This window comes from Opisthocomus hoazin, chromosome Z, assembly GCF_030867145.1.
Source record: "Opisthocomus hoazin isolate bOpiHoa1 chromosome Z, bOpiHoa1.hap1, whole genome shotgun sequence".
NCBI lineage: Eukaryota > Metazoa > Chordata > Aves > Opisthocomiformes > Opisthocomidae > Opisthocomus > Opisthocomus hoazin.
In genome coordinates, this window is record NC_134454.1 from 21,928,623 (window position 1) to 21,947,004 (window position 18,382).

At 40.0% G+C, this 18,382-nt stretch overlaps 1 protein-coding gene across 34 annotated transcripts in view; it reads right to left on the reverse strand.

Annotated features, from left to right (window-relative positions):
- The window catches only part of PTPRD (protein tyrosine phosphatase receptor type D), a 1,391,241-nt gene that overhangs the window by 1,338,283 nt on the left and 34,576 nt on the right, over nt 1-18,382 (reverse strand). The window lies entirely within an intron of this gene.

Genomic DNA, 18,382 nt, shown 5'->3' on the forward strand with positions numbered 1-18,382 from the left:
TTTCTAGCTAAGGGATTATATGAACATCACTTCCAAGGGAATTTGAAGTGAGGGTTCAGGCTGGCAAGCCATGTGTAGGGGCCCTGTATCCACATGCTTGTCCAGCACTTCTCAAGCCTTTGCCTATTACTGAATCTTTGCCTCTTCGAATCTGAAAATTTGGCTTTCCCAAATAGGGGAAAACGATAATCAGTAAGATTCTGTAAAGAGTTCCAAACAAAATTGGATTGGCCAAATCATGTATATTTTTCATAACAGAATATAAGATTAACTTTTACAAGAAGACCACATGGACTTCATGCAATGTATTAGGCATAAAGAGGTATCTGTGAAGGGATACGCTTGCAGGCACCTTGTGTACTGGTATGATGTATTACTCATGTTAAGAAAGCACAACTTTAAAATTCACTGAGGCTTACCAGCAGCTTTTGAGACTGAATAATTCTGGAAACTAAAATTTTAGTGAGATACTGAATTATTTTCCTCTGGATGTCCAGGAAGAATAGAAAGCAGAGAGGCTAGTCAGTCTCCCCGAATTTAACGCTGACAATATAGATGCTGAGGTGAAATATAGTATAAAACGCATCACAGCATATGATTAACAAAACACTTAACAGGAGGCAAAAAAAAAAACTTTAATGCAATTTCAGCACACGTTGAAATGATAATTTGTATGACATTACAGTCATAAAAATATTTTAACACATATTCTATTCCCTCTTTAGAAAGTATATTTCATAGTCTAAAAAGAAAAGCTCCAAAACAGGAAAAGTACGAAAAATAAAATAAGCCCCTAAATAAACCAAATATTCATGCAAAATACTGGTCAAGCATAAAGCTGAAGTGCCATCTTAATGAAAACAAGATTTTGATAAAAAATACAGCTTTTGAAGTAAATGACATCTAGACAAGGGCCATGTTAATTTGGTATTTAAATTATCACAGAATGACAGAATGTTCGGGGTTGGAAAGGACCTCTGTGGGTCATCTAGTCCAACCCTCCTGCTGAAGCAGGGTCACCTACAGCACGCTGCACAGGACCTTGTCCAGACAGGTCTTGAATATCTCCAGAGAAGGAGAATCCACAGCCTCCCTGGGCAGCCTGTTCCAGTGCTCCGTCACCCTCAGAGGGAAGAAGTTCTTCCTCATGTTCAGGCACAACTTCCTGTGCTTCAGTTTGTGCCCACTGCCTCCTGTCCTGTCACTGGGCACCACTGAAAAGCGTTTGGCCCCATCCTCCTGACACCCACCCTTGATTTATAAGCATTTATGAGGTCCCCTCTTAGCCTTCTCTTCTTCAGGCTGAACAAGCCCAGATCCCTAAGCCTTTCCTCATAGGAGAGATGCTCCAGTCCCCTCATCATCCTCGTAGCCCTCTGCTGGACCCTTCTCCAGTAGCTCCTCATCTTTCTTGAACTGGGGAGCCCAGAACTGGACGCAGTACTCCAGATGGGGCCTCACCAGGGCAGTGTAGAGGGGAAGGAGAACCTCCCTCGTCCTGCTGGCCACACTCCTCCTAATGCATCCCAGGATACCATTTTCTTTCTTGACAAGAAGGGCACACTGCAGGCTCATGGTCAACCCGTCGTCCACCAGGACACCCAGGTCCCTCTCCACAGAGCTGCACTCCAGCAGGTCAGCCCCAAGCTTGTACTGGTGCATGGCATTATTCCTCCACAGGTGCAGGACCCTGCACTTGCCCGTGTTGAACCTCATCAGGTTCCTCTCTGCCCAACTTTCCAGCCTATCCAGGTCTCGCTGAATGGCAGCATAGCCTTCTGGTGTATCCACCACTCCTCCCAGCTTGGTGTCATCAGCAAACTTGCTGAGGGTACATTCTAACTCTTCATCCAGGTCATTGATGAAGAAGTTACACAAGACTGGGCCAAGTACTGACCCGTGGGGGACACCACTAGTTACAGGCCTCCAAGTAGACTCAGCGCCGCTGATGACAACCCTCTGAGTTCTGCCATTCAGCCAGTCCTCAATCCACCTCACCAACCACTAATCCAGCCCACACTTCCTGAGCTTCCCTAGGAGGATGTTACGGGAGACAGTGTCGAAGGCCTTGCTGAAGTCGACGCAGACAACATTCATGGCTCTCCCCTCACCTACCCAGCCGGTCATGCCGGTAGACATCTATCACACTGGTCAAGCATGATTTGCCCTTGGTGAATCCATGCTTACTACTCCTGATAACCTTCCTTTCCTCCACTTGCTTGATGATGGCCTCCAGGATAAGCTGCTCCATCACCTTTCCTGGAATGGAGGTGAGGCTGACCGGCCTGTAGTTCCCTGGGTCCTCCTTCTTGCCCTTTTTGAAGATTGGAGTGACACTGGCCTTTCTCCAGTCCTAGGGCACCTCTCCTGTCCTCCAGGACCTCTCAAAGATGATGGAGAGTGGCTCAGCAATGACATCCGCCAGCTCCCTCAACACTCGTGGGTGCATTCCATCGGGGCCCATGGATTTGTGGACATCCAGATTGCTCAAGTGATCCCTCACGCATTCCTCCTCGACCAAGGGAAAGTCATCCTCTATGTAGGCTTCTTCTCTTACCTCCGGGGCCTGGGATTCCTGAGGGCCTGCCTTGGCACTGAAGACTGAAGCAAAGAAGGAATTCAGTAGTTCTGCCTTCTCTACCTCCTCCGTCACCAGGACACCCGCCTCATTCAGCAGCAACCCCACATTGTCCCTAGCCTTCCTTTTGCTGCTGATGTATTTGAAGAAGCCCTTCTTGTTTTTGACATCCCTTGCCAGATTCAATTCCAGATGGGCCTTGGCCTTCCTTGTCGCATCTCTGCATGCTCTGACCACATTCCTGTATTCTTCCCAAGTGGCCTGTCTCTCTTTCCACATTTCGTAGACCTTTCTCTTCCACCAGAGCTCCACTAGAAGCTCCTTGTTCAACCATGCTGGTCTCCTGCCTCCTTTGCTAGATTTCTTTCTCAGGGGGATGCACCGCTCCTGAGCATGGAGGAATTGACATTTAAACAGCGACCAGCACTCTTGGACCCCCCTGCCTTTGAGAGCCCTGGCCCACGGGATTCCTCCCAGTAGCTCCTTGAAGAGGCCAAAGTTAGCCCTCCTGAGGTCCAAGGTTTCGATCCTACTTATTGCCCTGCTTCCTCCACGCAGGATCCTGAACTCGACCATTTCATGGTCACTGCAGCCGAGTCTACCTCTGACCTTCACATCCTCCACCAGGCCCTCCTTGTTTGTTAACACAAGGTCCAGCATCGTGCCTTTCCTTGTTGGTTCCTCCACCACTTGCATCAGAAAGTTATCATCTATGCTTTGCAGGAACCTCCTGCACTGTGTCTGCCTAGCTGTGTGGTCTTCCCAGCTAATGTCAGGGTGGTTGAAGTCCCCCATGAGAACCAGGGCCTGTGACTGTGAGGCTATTTGCAGCTGCTTGTAGAAGGCCTCATCAACTTCCTCCTCCTGGTCAGGTCGCCTGTAGTACACACCCACAATAACATCACCTATATGAGTCTGTCCCTTAATTCTAACCCACAAGCTCTCAACTAGTTCTTCATCTGCCCCCAGGCCAAGCTCAATGCATTCCAGTTGCTCCCTCACATGTAGAGCAACTCCACCACCTCTTCTTGTTGGCCTGTCTTTCCTAATGAGTCTGTAGCCGTTCATGACAGCATGTCAGTCATGCGAGTTATGAGTGAGTCTTTATCTTACTAGACATATACATGCTTATTAACAATAACCCTGAGAAGTACACTGTGTGCCAAACTCCACATTTTATTATCTTTAGAGAACCACACCATAAATCACTTTGGGATCTTTGGCATTTAAGAACAAGGAATACATTCCCTTGATCATATTATATCTCCTATACTATATTTTGAATTAATAATCACATTATAAGCTAGACACATTTTTGAGGTCTTTCGTTTTTTCTTTCATTCTAAGTAAATCTAAAACTAATGGAAAAATTGGAATGATAGCCTAGAAAAGCTTTTCTTAGCAATAACAGAACATTCAACACCAGCGCAAGCTCTCTCTTCTTCTGCTTGAGCAGCGTTGACCTCAACATCAGTAAACAAATTTCGAAGTCAACACACCAGGAGTGCTCAAAGAACTGGTTAACTTTTCATCTGAAGGCTAAAATAAGAACAAGAATCAGCCCCACTGGCAAAAGGAAAGCAGGTGAACTGGTAAAAATTACTGCTAACAAGACACCACCTTGATTCAATGCCAAGTAATGCATACACGACACAACACCTGCAGGAACGTACATCCGAGGTACCACATGGGAATAAGGGCATTTCTGCATTTCTTGAAGCCACCTTATTTTTAATTTGGAAGCCTGTTACCATGCTCTGTACCATCCCAGGAAGGAAACCTACAACTCCTCTGTTCCTGCTTACACTGGTCAACCACATAACATATGTAAAATTGTTGGAAGAATAAAGCTGGGAACGTTATTCTGACATCAAGGGCAAAGGCACAGCTATCACCTGGAAAGTGTTCTTCAGCTTGAGACATGCACAGAAGTGCCAGGTTTTCCCAGTTATTTTCTTCTGGTGTGCAGCTTCTCATTGTTAAAGCAAAAAAGTTCAATAAAATGAGAAATTGTGAATAGTGATGCATCCTGGCCAGATGTATTTCTGCTGACCAGCCACCTCACACAACGCATAATGACTCTCAAGGCAGATTTTTGCTCACTGTTTGCAATTCAGTGGAAGAAGAAGATGTTCTCTCTACAGCTGAGGACAGTATGGCCTGGCACCAGCTTCATAACTCTGAGCATACCAGGGTGGGGGGATTAAAAAAACGGGAGTAATTTGCAAGAAGGCTTTCTTGGAAGCATGTGATTACTCAGCAGTCACATGGGACTACAGGATAGGGACACTACTTCCCTTGAGAACAGCAGGAGTCTAGCTCTGTGCTGCAGAAGTAGACATGAATATCTCTGCCAACAAAACAGTAAGGAAAAAGAAAGTGAAAACCCTCTACTGCTTGTACACCCCAGGGCACTACACTGATAAGAGATACAAATATTGTCCTCTCTTCCATAACCGATGTCTATGTAACCATAAAGCATGTACTGGGGCCACATTTTCAGTCCCTCAAAACATGTTCATATAATCCAGGACTTTGACAGAGAAATACTGCATATTTATCTCAACTACTTTCTTCTTCATCCCACCAAGCATCATGTGAACTTGGTATTACAGTTCACTGAGAAACGGTCTGTGAAGCAGTGTCACACACGGACTATCTTCACCTCACGTTTTGTTTTCCCTAAAAAAGAATATAGGGACCAGTAACATCAGTCTCAACATTAATACAAAGGGCTTGTGAAGTCCACTACCCACTCTCTCACTCTCCACTGCCATCACTTCAAACACTGCAAGGAGCCAGTTTTATCAGCTGAACAACTGAAGAGCAATGTCTGAACAATCTGATGGGAAACTGAAGGCCAGGTGAAAAAAAAAGGGGCTTGGAGAAATAAAAGTTTGGATGTTCCCTGCAGCACGTACCCAACTTAGGAGGGAAAAACAACCAAGGTCGTAGGCAGGTTTTGAAGTTGGAGGTCAGAAGACTATCTCAGCATATTTAGCTAGTGGAGTCATGATACCTTCACCTACTCAGTTGCCTGACCCCTGTGCTCATCACCAACACATCCATTACAGCTGGAAGAAAAAGATCTTTCATTCTGAGTGGAATACAAGCGTGAAACCCAAATTTTCACAGGTGACAGGCTCTTAGGCAAGTCTTTCAAGCTGATTTAGATTTATAGACTTTTTTCACAGGAGGAATGCATGCCCTTTAAGGCACTTTGATGCATTCTTATGTATTGCTGGCTACACTATGTTGGCCGTTATCCCTTTAGCCAGCCTCCTCTGAAATAACATTACAGTACATATTCCATCCCTCTCTTTTTCTTCACTTTTGTTTTCATGGCCATGACAGACAGATTCAATCCTGATTTACTGGAGTTTTTCCATCTTTAATTCACAGCTTCTTCTCAGGAAATCAGCTTGTATTCTTTTAACTCAGCTCACGGTTTCCTTTTCATCCACAACCCAGACTAAGAGATTTACCAATGTCATGCTCCACATCAAGTTTCTCACTTTCCCCTGTTTTTCTTTTGATTTCTCAGAAAGTCTCCACCACTTTTTTCCTGAATCTAGCTGTCAAGACCTTCCCATTTGTTCTTTTTTGTATTGGTAAATTCCAGGAAGGATCTCTCACTCTTTTCCTTGCTCTTTTAGTTTCTGTTAAGCATAATACACCAAAAAAAAAAAGCACACAATCATTTGTATTTCTATCAAGCCGGTTAAAAAGAACAGTTACTTCACTAGCTGCAAGCAAAATATGACTGAATTAGCTTTCTATTCTTGCAAAACTTAGATTTATGCCTAGTGACTTCATTTACTTTGTTTACAACCAAAATGAAATAAATCAGCTGGGTAGTCTCTCACCAGCATTCAGCAGATCCTTTCTCACATCACAAAACCACTACACAGTTTGGCACTGTTCTGAATGATTGTCAGCTTCTACTCAGGAGGGGCCAAGGAATGAAATGTCAAGGAAAGAAATACCAAGGGTTTTGCAGGTCAGTGCTTTGGCAGAACTATATGGGAAAGCTTGTTTCACTTTTTGGAAATGCTGTAAGTCGCTTATATTCATAAAAAAATAAAGTGTAACCAAACCAAAAAAGCTAATGAAAAAAAAAATGCAGTAAGATATTCCTTGACCAAAGGTGACAGGAGAAGGAAAGAGAAGTATTCTGACTCTATCCTCCCTACTTCTCCCAGAAATACAACTGAGTTTTAAAAGCTTCATAATGGAGAAAATATTTCCATTACTGAAATGCTAATGTGTTGGCTGCAGAATTTTCTAGTCTGTTTATCATGAAGTCATGTTACAGAGTAATGAATCAGCAGATTTGTAAGTATAGCCTCAGACAATGGTAGTATTACACCATTACTTTAGCAGTGAGTGTGGAAATGCTCTAATCACAAAAATGACAAATTCCTAAATTCCATTTAGTGATATTAGGTAGGAAAAAACAACAGGGACAAGGACAATTAATATTTTACATACTTGAAATACATTTGGAAACTGAGACATGCTGTAGCTATACTGGGTTCTACTTCTGACACCGATCTGTTATTTGTATGATAGGAAGGCAATTTACATGTCAGTTTTTACTATCTCAATACCTAGAACAATAACTCTTCCCTCTCTGCAGCATGTCCACATACAGCAAGCTGAACTACAACAATAATGTGAATGACGGGTAAGAATATCCACCTATTTTAAAGGGTTTATGCTCAGTCTGAGTACCCAGTATCATAGAACTGGGGATGCGTTCACCCTTGGTTCATGTGTTCAAATCTGTTGTTACTATTGTTGCTGCGAGAAGTCCACATGCTTTCTGTTAAACTAAAAACACAAACCTCAGGAATTTCAAGGCTTTGTCTAAACCTATTTTAGATTGCCTTGACCTGTATTTTAGCCCGTTTAGCAGTAACAGCAATTATCTAACCACCAGACGACCATTAAGGACTTTGTTTTAGCTTTTGCTCAACTTTGTACAGCTGTATTATGCAACTCTAATTATTATTTATATATCTGTAACTATTAGATAGTAATAACAAGCAGAATTCTGTATTGGATGAACTATCTATCACCCTAAAACAAAAATGCAGTGTAGAAGAGTACAGGCATGGATGGATAACAGAGGCTTTGAAAGTACAGGTACATGACGATACAGGAGGACTCAGGCGATAAGTAGTTCACAAATGGTCAATTAGCAAATTAAACAAAATGCAACCTTGGGATATGGACAAAAATAGTTTTAGAGAAAACAAAATGCACAAAAGCAAGTATCCAGCTTAAGAAAAACATGTCATATATAGTCAATCATTCATATATCACAAATGCAAGATATAATATAGAAAGACAAAGTTAATGGATTGCAAGATCAAACACATAAAATTACCCCAAGTGGATCCAAGAGTAAGAAGACAAAACCCCCTAGTTAGTGTCACACTTCTTCCAGTAAAGGACATGCATGTTGACAGTTCACTGTACTCTTTGCACCCCAAGATTGAAATCACTCACCTTAGTACTTAGGAGCAGTGGAGACATTATCACAACACCCAAGACACTACAAAGTTTGTTTGTATTATTTGTGATTGCACAATTAATGCAAATGAGCTGTAATAATTAGATAATCTGAACAATATGTGTCAATACTACTATGACTGGAGTAACAACAACCTCTTTCACTAGACTGTTAAGAATTTGCTTAGTCTAGTAATAAATTCATGGCTTTCCTTGGCCTACATATATTCCACAAGTACTAATCCTCTAGTTGGTGATTAAAGCCGACAAACTACCAAACAATTTGGATGGAATATTTTGGTAGCAATTGGTGGAGTTGTAAGTAGCAGCCTGCACCATTACAATTTGCAGCAACATACTGAAAATCGGGGTAAGACAATTTCTAACACCTGGAGTACTCTTTCTAATTAATCCAGCTAACATGATACTCAAAACTCACTAAATCCATCTGAAATACGAGCTAAAAAAAATAGTATGTATCTAAAGGTCATGGTGGAATATTTCAAAGAGAATGTTGATTTGGCGTATCCCCATCTTAGAACATGCTCTAGATCATGCTATACATACTCTTATAGACACAATTAAGATCTCATACAGGAATCCACGTAAAAATAATAAAGGACATAAAACAAAACATCGCCACTGTACAAAAAATTAGTATCACATTCATTCAACCAACAACAAATGGTAGCATTTATAGGGGGTTCAGGAGGTGAAAGAAGGGGTGGCTAGTCCCAGGAGAAAAAATAAATTATAGGAATAATATCTTGGTAATAGGGAAGAGTAGAAGAACACATAGCAAAGAAAAACAAAAATTGGCAACCACAAAGAAATAATTAAGTTATTAAAATATTTTTAAAGCCATCTGCAGTTGCCTATGCTAGAGATCTGAAATCTCATTAACTTTCATAAAGTGGAAATATCTTTATTTCTTATCTTCCTTTATATATACATATATACACACATATAAATATATCTCTCCAGAAGATTCTAGTTCCATTTCAAAGGCAGTTATTAATTTTAAATTATCATATCCTAGTATTATCTTAAAATTCAGCACTCTGTTGTGATGCTTTTTTAATATAGAAAGACTAGCATACAATACTTCTGATCTATATAAACCAGTGTAAACTAAACTTGCTGATATAATGACAAAATTTGCTTTATAAACACAGATGCTCTGTACTAAGAATAACATCCTACTTCTAATCCCTTGTAACCCTGCATCAGCTTATACTGTATTATAAAATGGCATAAATTTTTTATTAGTTCACTGAGAGGATATGAAATATACTTTTCTACTTACTCCTCAGTCATTGCTTTGCTTTAATTGCTATGTAACGATTTAAAAAAAAGCGAGCCACATAAATCTCGAGGTTTGAGGTTTGGGGTTTTTTTTTTTGTTGAAGGAAGTGTACTGTATATTAAAATGCTGTTTGCTAGACAGTGACCCTCAGTAGAACAGATAGGAGTACAATATAAAAGCATTGACTTTCTGAAGGGTAAAACCTCTGATCATGAACTCACTGAAGTCAATGCAAGATGTCCCAGTAACTGCAGTCACAGCAGTTCTGCCCCCTGTAACTCCCTGCAGTGGAACCAGATTAAATAATACATGGCGACATTTTTATGAGCATCCTTTTTTGATTTTATGTAAGCCTGTAATAAACAAAATCTAATCAATGACATACACTTGTCTGCAGAAGGAATTTTAAAGAAATCAAAGGGGAACATTAGTTTCTACAGATTTACGATAGTATAATTGGTGGAAGAATTTATTCCACATTGTCCATACTGTATAGCTGCCTGCCATATGGTTTTTGTGCTATTTAGCAATCACAAACAGACTCTGTAAATGTCTCTCTGCAGGGTCTGCAAAAGAAACTGCATTGTGTATTTTTACCATACGTTTCTAACAGTCTGAGAATAAAAACAAAAACAAAGCAAAAAAATACTAGGCAAGTTATTGTATCATTTCTGATACTGATACGGATGAAAAAAACAGAAATAAAAATCCTTCCTAAACCAAAGTAGAAAATTACACAGTTGCAAAAATGTACTGTTAAATAGCTTATAAATTTATTACTTGTAATGTGAAGTCCTTTAAGTTTCTCTGGAGTACCCTACTTAAAAAAACATTTTGGCTGATGACGCATTAAATCTCTTCCAACCAAAGGGTAGAGCATTCCACTTTTGCAAATTGTACTGCAACTGAAGGAAAAAAACCCCAAATCACTCACACTCCTGCCAGGGAAATACAATGCTAAAAAGTAGGGTATGACCTCACCTCTTCCTACTCCCAGAAACTCATCAAACAAGACCATGATGCTAAATTTCCCATTTTCACATAGGTCTGACACTATACTTTTATGGAAGGCATTTTTCTGGTTGTACAATGCAAAGACGGGAGGAATACTGAAGTCAAAAAATATATCTTTCTACAAATAATGTAATACTGAAAGACTAAAAAAGCTCACTCACTCACGCCATATACATAGAGTAGAATAACAACAACAAACATTCAGAAGAGATTTATAACCACCCTTTGCTCATGCATTTCAGTGTTAATGATGGGTGGGGAGAATCCTGTTAGATTCTGCTAGATTGAAATCACAAATAAAGAGACCATTACAGTTGCCTATCCACTAAAGTCATTACAGGTGCCAGAATTACTGAAAGGAGGTCTTCTAACAACTTGTAGAAGATTTTTCCACGATTTACAGAATTAAAAGGAAATAAATAACTCCTTAGGTTAGGAAGTAAATAAATAGTAAGTTCTCGATTACTAGGTGTGTTGTACATACTGGACAAGCAAGTATTTTGGTTCTTCTTTCAAGGCAGTTCTGTCTTGGTCACAACCGCCCTATTGCTGTCCTGCCCTTCCACTGTACTTCATGTCTGAGAGCAGAACTAAAAATATAACCATTACAATTGCCATATTTATTTTGGAGCATTTACAAAAAAAGGTCTATGATTTTTATGCACTACAGGGCACCTGACAATGTTTGAAACAATACACTTCATATGATTAGAGTACCTCTACAGGGGGTAAGAAGGCAAAACAGCTCACTGGAATAATGCAAATGATCTTCAGGCCACTGCCAATGTACATCAAAATGTCAGATGGCCACCAACTGTGAATTCATAACTTTTACACCACTTTACATCACAGCAGAGAAAAGAAAGAAGGTTTTGCCTGTTACTGGATGTTTCAGAAAATTGGCTTTTAGCTACAAAGTACTATGAATTTATCACAAAAGAAGACAGAAGGCAATTCTCTCATGCCCTCCAGTCAGCTGGATTAATTTTTTTATAGTAAGGTGTCTCTCTTTCCCACCACCTGGATCAAGGGATTTTACCTTCTTGAACCAGATAACGGACACCTCAACATACAGGTGAAAACATATTTTCTAACTTACCATGTGCTCCTGATAATCAAGATATTTTCCCTCAGTAACAGTCATAAAGATCACTCAGATGCTGAGTCAAATCCTGTGCTGTAATGGGAGAAAAAAATGTATGAAAGCTCTTTTGTTGTTTTTTCTCTGTCAGCCTTTGAGGAGATAGGAGCTGGCAGCCACATGCCAGTTGCAGAAAAAAATAAGAAGTTGCAAAAAAAGGCATTATTTTCAGCTAAGGAATTAAAAAAAAAAAAAAAAAAAAGAAAAGAAAGAAGCCTTACTATCTAAACTTTGATTCAGTGATATAACTCTGCTTGACAAAAAAAGGATAGGTATTATCATTTCCATTTCACAGGCATTCAATTGTCCACAAACAGTGAATGCAGATATTCTCAAAAGGGACATAGCTGGTACCCAGCATTCGTTCTCCAAGTCTCTGTAACAGGTCTGTATGACAGTGCCAGTGATATAAACACACTACTCTGTATATTGAGACCTTTTCTTGAACTGCTAAACCATACCAGAATGAAAATTCTTACCTAAGGTATTACAGTTACAGGCACTGTACTGTTTGTGGCCCATGTATTCTGTCTTAGACTGTTTGCAGAATGATTGCCAAGACAGAGATGTAGTTATCCTGTGAGAAGTCTGATCAGTCTATCAGTCTATCTGATTACATTTCTGAACAAGTGGAGTTTAAGGATAGCGTAGGAATTACTTTTTTTTTATCCATGTTATCATCTATTTTCATGTATCACATCATCATCACTGCCGAGACACCAAGCTGTGTGGTACGCTTGACATGCTGGAGGGAAGTGATGCCATCCTGGGGGACCCTGACAGGCTTGAGAAGTGGGTGCAAATGAACCTCATGAAGTTCAACAAGACCAAGCGCAACATCCTGCACATGGGCTGGGGCAATTCCAAACACAAATACAGGCTGGGCAGAGAATAGATTCAGAGCAGCCCCGAGGAGAAGGACTTGGGGATGCTGGTTGACAGGAAGCTCATCATGACCTGCCTATGTGCACCCGCAGCCCAGAAAGCCAACTGTGTCCTGGGCTGTATTCAAAGCAGCATGGCCAGCAGGGCGAGGGAGGAGATTCTGCCACTCTGCTAGACTCTAATGAGACCTCACCTGGAGTCCTGCATCCAGCTCTGGAGCCCTCAGCACAGGAAAGACAAGGACCTACTGGAGCAGGTCCAGAGGAGAGCCACAAAAATGTTCTGAGGGATGGAAGGCCTCTCCTATGAGGAAAGGCTGAAAGAGTTGGGGCTGTTCAGCCTGGAGAAAAGAAGGGTCCAGGAAAATCTTACAGCAGCCTTTCAGTACCTGAAGGGGGCCTACAAGAAAGCTGGAGAGGGACTTTTTACAAGGGCATGTACTGATAGGATATTGGTTAATGACTTTAAACTAAAAGAGGCTAGGTTTAAAATAGCTGTAAGGAAGAAATTCTTTACCTTGAGGGTGGTGAGGCACTGGAAAAGGTTGTTCAGAGAAGTTGTGGATGTACACTACTTGGAAGTGTTTAAGGCCAGACTGGACGGGACTTTTAGCAACCTGCTCTAGAGGAAGGTATTCCTGCCCATGGCAGTGGGGCTGGAACTATATTATCTTTAAGGTCCACTCCAACTCAAACCATTCTATGATTCTGTGATCTATTTTCACAGCAGTTTTCTCAGAGTATAATAAGCCTTTCTTTCTGTCACAAAGTAATATAAGAGTCTTCTGGATTTTGACACTGCAATAAAAATAAATATTAATAGTTCTCTGCACAGCTTTAGGAAAAATTATATACCGTTTCAAGTCTTTGGCAGCACATATAACAAAAACAATGTCATATTTCTGTTGATAAGTAAGATCAAGAACGTCATTTTGTTTTACTTAAGTCTAAGCAAACTAAGACCAAACACAAGATTACAAATGACCACTTTACCCTCAATGAGTGCGAGCACATCAGGAACTAACATTTGCTTGCTATTCATTTTCCAAGTGAAATACTGTTATCCAGTCCACCTTTAAACACAAGTTGTACACAGAAGGCAATTTAAGAAATCGATAAGAGATCATCCAGATATTTCAGCTCCAAATTCAAAAGTACGATTTGTCTCCAGAGTAACTTAAGTTTCCCACATGTTGGCAGGTTCATACAAATTTCCATCCAAATGAGACTACATTATAAACATACCCTAACTCCCACAGTAAAGTATGATGATTCACACTTCCAACCTGAGTGCCTTTCTTTTTCCCAAGTTTCTCTCTCTCTTACAAAACTGTAAGAAAATAACACATTCAAACAGGCTATATAAAAGACAGCTCTTGTCCTGTATCTTAGCTGTAACCACACATTTTACTGTATGAGGAGTCCTTTATGATAAACACAAACTAAGCACCTTGCATTAGTTGTACCAACTTCTCTTGTTTTTTTCACCAGAGATTCACATCCTACCAAATGCATTTTTATTTCTTCCTCAAAAATAAATAAATAAATAAATAAATAAATGTACTTCTTCCCTCTTTTTTGTTACCCTTAATGCCAGATCGTCCTCCTGAAGACTTGTTCTTTCTTTTCGGTTTTTGTCCTGCTGAAACTTTTTGAGACGGACAGCATATCTGTCAGCATATCAGCAGAGTGGCAGTACTCCACTTACCACAGAATTCTATAAATACTTCATAAAAATATTATAGTCTTGAACCACTAAATCTGCCCATATTTTGAAGTTATTAATAATGCTTGCTATTTGCACTTACCCTTAACAATTTTTCCCTCTAACAGTGCATTCTGTCACCAGAATTCAGGATGACAAATCCTCTTTCTCCAACGATGACGAAATGCCTCTTCTGGATAATGATTCTCAAAAATCTCATGAACACCAACAAACTTTTGTCATATAAATAAAGAATCTAGAATTGAGTCGCAATTGTGGTAAACATATTCTTAAAATTTGTAGCTTGGCTTGAAACTCATGTTTTATTTCCAGGAAGATTTTGCATTACCAAAAGCAGACTTCTTCTGATTTTTCTAAAATTTCAGTCTTATTTGTACACTGCAATTCAAAGGATGTAACCAAACAAGACAGTGCAAATGTTACGACTCTTCCTTACTGTTGATGTATGAAATATTTTTCTTTCATCACCTCTGCTCAAAGCTATCAAAACTCTTTAGAATCTCTAACTAAAAATTAAGGACCATATAAATCTTGGTATGGGTGTGGTCCCTATTTCTTTGTAAGAGATGTGTTGTGGTTTAACCCCAGCCAGTAACTAAGCACCACACAGTTGCTTGCTCGCTCTCCCCCAGTTGGATGGGGGAAGAATCAAAAGGGTAAATGTGAGAAAGCTTGTGAGTTGAGATAAAGACAGTTTCATAATTTAAAAATAAAAGGGGGGAACAAAGAAAAACCCATACACAACAAAGAGAGAGGAAAATACAACCCAAAAAAAGCAAGTGATGCAAATGAAAATTATTGCTCACCACCAACCTTCCAATGCCCAGCCAGTTCTCAAGCATTGGCAGCCCCTACCAACATCCATCCCCTCATTTTTAAAGCTGAGCACAATGTCGTATGGTATGGGCTATCCCTTTGGTCAGTTAGGGTCAGCTGCCCCAGCAGTGTCCCCTCACAGATTTTTGTGCACCTCCAACCTACCTGCTGGCAAGGCAGAGGAGCAGGAAAGTCCTTGACACTAGGTAAGCACTTTTCAGCAATAACAAAAACATTCCCTGTGTTAAAACTGTTTCCATCACAAATCCAAAACATAGCCCCATACAAGCTACTATGAAGAAATTTAACTCTACACAGCCAAAATCACTACCAGATGCCAGAATACTACCTGGTCATTCACACCTAACTATTTTATTACAAGAATGTAGGATTTATCTTACAAATAACATTGATAGTTTGCAGTGTTGAAATGTGCCAGTGCAAGACTATTTTTTTGAATTCATGATCTTAATAGGACAATCATATTACTTTTGCCTCTAGTAGTAAAAGTATGTCACAAATCACCAGGCAAATTATTTGTAATTTCAAAGAAGAATACTGAGCCTAAATTCTTCGTGAAAATTTGCAGAAAGTATAAAAGGACTGAATGATTCACAGTTGAGCAGATGAGCACAGTTCTCAAGAAAACATTGCCATCCAGCTTGAAATATAAATACTGAATGAAGTTTAAACAACAACTGCAATTCAGACTTACTAGAAGACTATTATAGAACTGTCATCCTTTATATCCATGGGAGATAAATGCAATCAGCTGGATGTTACAGACTGAGACATCTATCAACGCAGCCTACACCTAGAATCAAAGATGAGTTTTTATTTTTTCAGCACAGATACTGCTAGAATGTAATATCATTAAAAGAAATTGTCAACATTTTTCAAGTTTGACAAAAAAAGCAGCAATTTTTCATGAATTTCTGCACGCTTTGGAGAATTTTTCAACGGACCAGATACGGCATCTTAAAATATTACTCTAATATCAAAACAGAAAAATTTTCATAATAGCTTTTTTCAGTCACAATGCCTAGAAATTTATTGAACAACTATACACCCTGAGGCACTCAAGAGTAAGTGACAACTGAATTTGGTGAAGTCTAATGTTCCTGTGAGGAATGAGTGTGGAGTTATAAAGAGGACACATTTACAGGCATGTCCTGCAAAATACGTCTTTGGCAAAAGCAGGCTTCTATGATGTATGTTTTTTCGCAAATTGCACGATTGTCTTTGGTTCTTTTTTACATTTACACTTTTCCGTTCCTTGCTTTTCTTTTTTTCTTTATTTCACCTGCACATAATGGAAATAAATATTGATAAATTATACAGTGAATTGTATAGTGACAATCAATACCATTTCATTTCTGACACTGAAACAACCGTTATATCATCAAACATATGAATGTTATTAAATCTTTTGGAAAGGGTTCAGTGGGACTCAGAGATATAGCAGATCAGTCTTCCCTTCACTGTCATCCTGTTCCTCAGATACCTGGGACATGATTGTAGAACCCATACCTGAAAATTGCTGCATCGATGTGCACTCCTGTAAAGCTAGCACAGTGCCCTGCACACCCAGTCCTGTCCCCACAGACTCTCACTGCCTTTAGTTGTGTATCCACTCTGCTCTACACCTACTCTTTCAGAGGAAAGAATAAGGGTAGGGTAACGGAAGAGAAAAGGGAAAGAGCAAGGGAAGAAGGAGGAGAGCAAAGGGGAAGGGAAAGTAGGAGCAGAAGAGGAACAGGAACAGAAATGCGAAGGAAAGGCAGGAATGTCAGAGCCCTGCATGCATCCTAGTCCTCTTGGGATTTGGCTCCTGTTCTCAGGGCCAGCTGTAACATAGGTGTCTAGCTCTGCATCAGAGAGCCTTCATAGGCACATACCCCCTATTCATTTAGGAGCTGCTTTTAAGCACAGGCTTGCCCCCACAGGTTTGTCCTGTCCTTGCCTGAGCTTGCAGCCCTGTGTGTGCCTGGTCACACATCAAAGTCCCCACTAGGAGTTTGATGTTGACTGGCTTGATCTTGGACTTGCCCCACTACCACAGACTGCTGGCTGACCCCAGTCACCATCACAGACCTATTCCCATCACCTGGCTCAGGTATTGTGGGACAGCACCCTTGTCTCCAGCCTGCTGTGATGCTTATGTCCCAACTCTTCTTCTCTCACAGACCACTATCTGCCCTTGCTGGTCCCCCATTCCCAGTTTTAGTTCCTCCTCAGTGCAGGCATAACAGATAGGCTTTAAGGGCATGGTAAGGAAAAAGATACATTCAAAGGCATACAAGCCTCATCAGCATAGGGTTTGACAGAAGATTGTTATAGTAAATATAGTGATGACATTGATACAGCTTGCAACACTTGCATTCAGAATTACAATATTATCATAGTATCCTAGTGATGCCTGTCACTGCGCTACAAAAAAAAGGAAAACCAAGAACTACATCATGTTTTATTTATGTTAATCTTTCCAGTTCTAGTTCAGAATAGTATACTGAATAAGGAGAAAAAAAGAAGTGATTCAGAAATGAATATGCAGTTCATTCAAAATGCCAAGAATCATGTGTATTAATAAAATATATATAGCTGTAGATAAGATACCCTTTACAATACAATAAGCACATAAAAATGAATTGTTGAGCAGGTGCAGTGAAAGGAAACATCAATTAGAAAGTCAATTGGAAGGTCAAGATATCAATTAAATGGTTAATGAGCTATTTCTGGAAAAATCAAAGACAACTGCATTATACAGAACGTCTTCAGAATATGAGTTAGAAAATAGTTCACAGAGATGAAGAAGCAAAAGGGTGATCATAATGTAGGAATTCTAAAAATAAAAAGCAAAGAAATGATACTATAGCTGATTTTTATGTAAGCTGCAGCTTAACTGGCAACTATATTGTATCATTAATGTCAACAATTAAAGACACCTAGCCCTTTCTGGCATGTAACAGCCAGAAAGATGCAAAACCAACTCTAAAGCAATTAAGACCCTCTGCGGTGAGGGGTCTGCAACTCCACAGTGGTGTTTAGTTAACTCTCCAAACACTTGTAACACATACTTCTTCTTGAAAATTACGACGGAATGATTAGTGACTCAGGAGAAACTTCCTCACAACAAAGCATGCCTTGCTCTATGAATTTTAAAGAACAGCAGTATTCAATCAGACCAAGGTGGACGAAGAGTATCCGCACTGTAGCAACAGCCATAAAAGTATGCTTGGAAAGAGTAAGAATAGCACATTTCTGATGCTACCCCATAACATTTTCCCAGCCCACAAATATTTTCAGTTCACAGGATTTCCTAATTGTGATGTGAATTACGCAGTAAAGTCATTAATCTCTCCTCCAAGTTCTTGTTCCACCTCTACTGAAGCACACATAA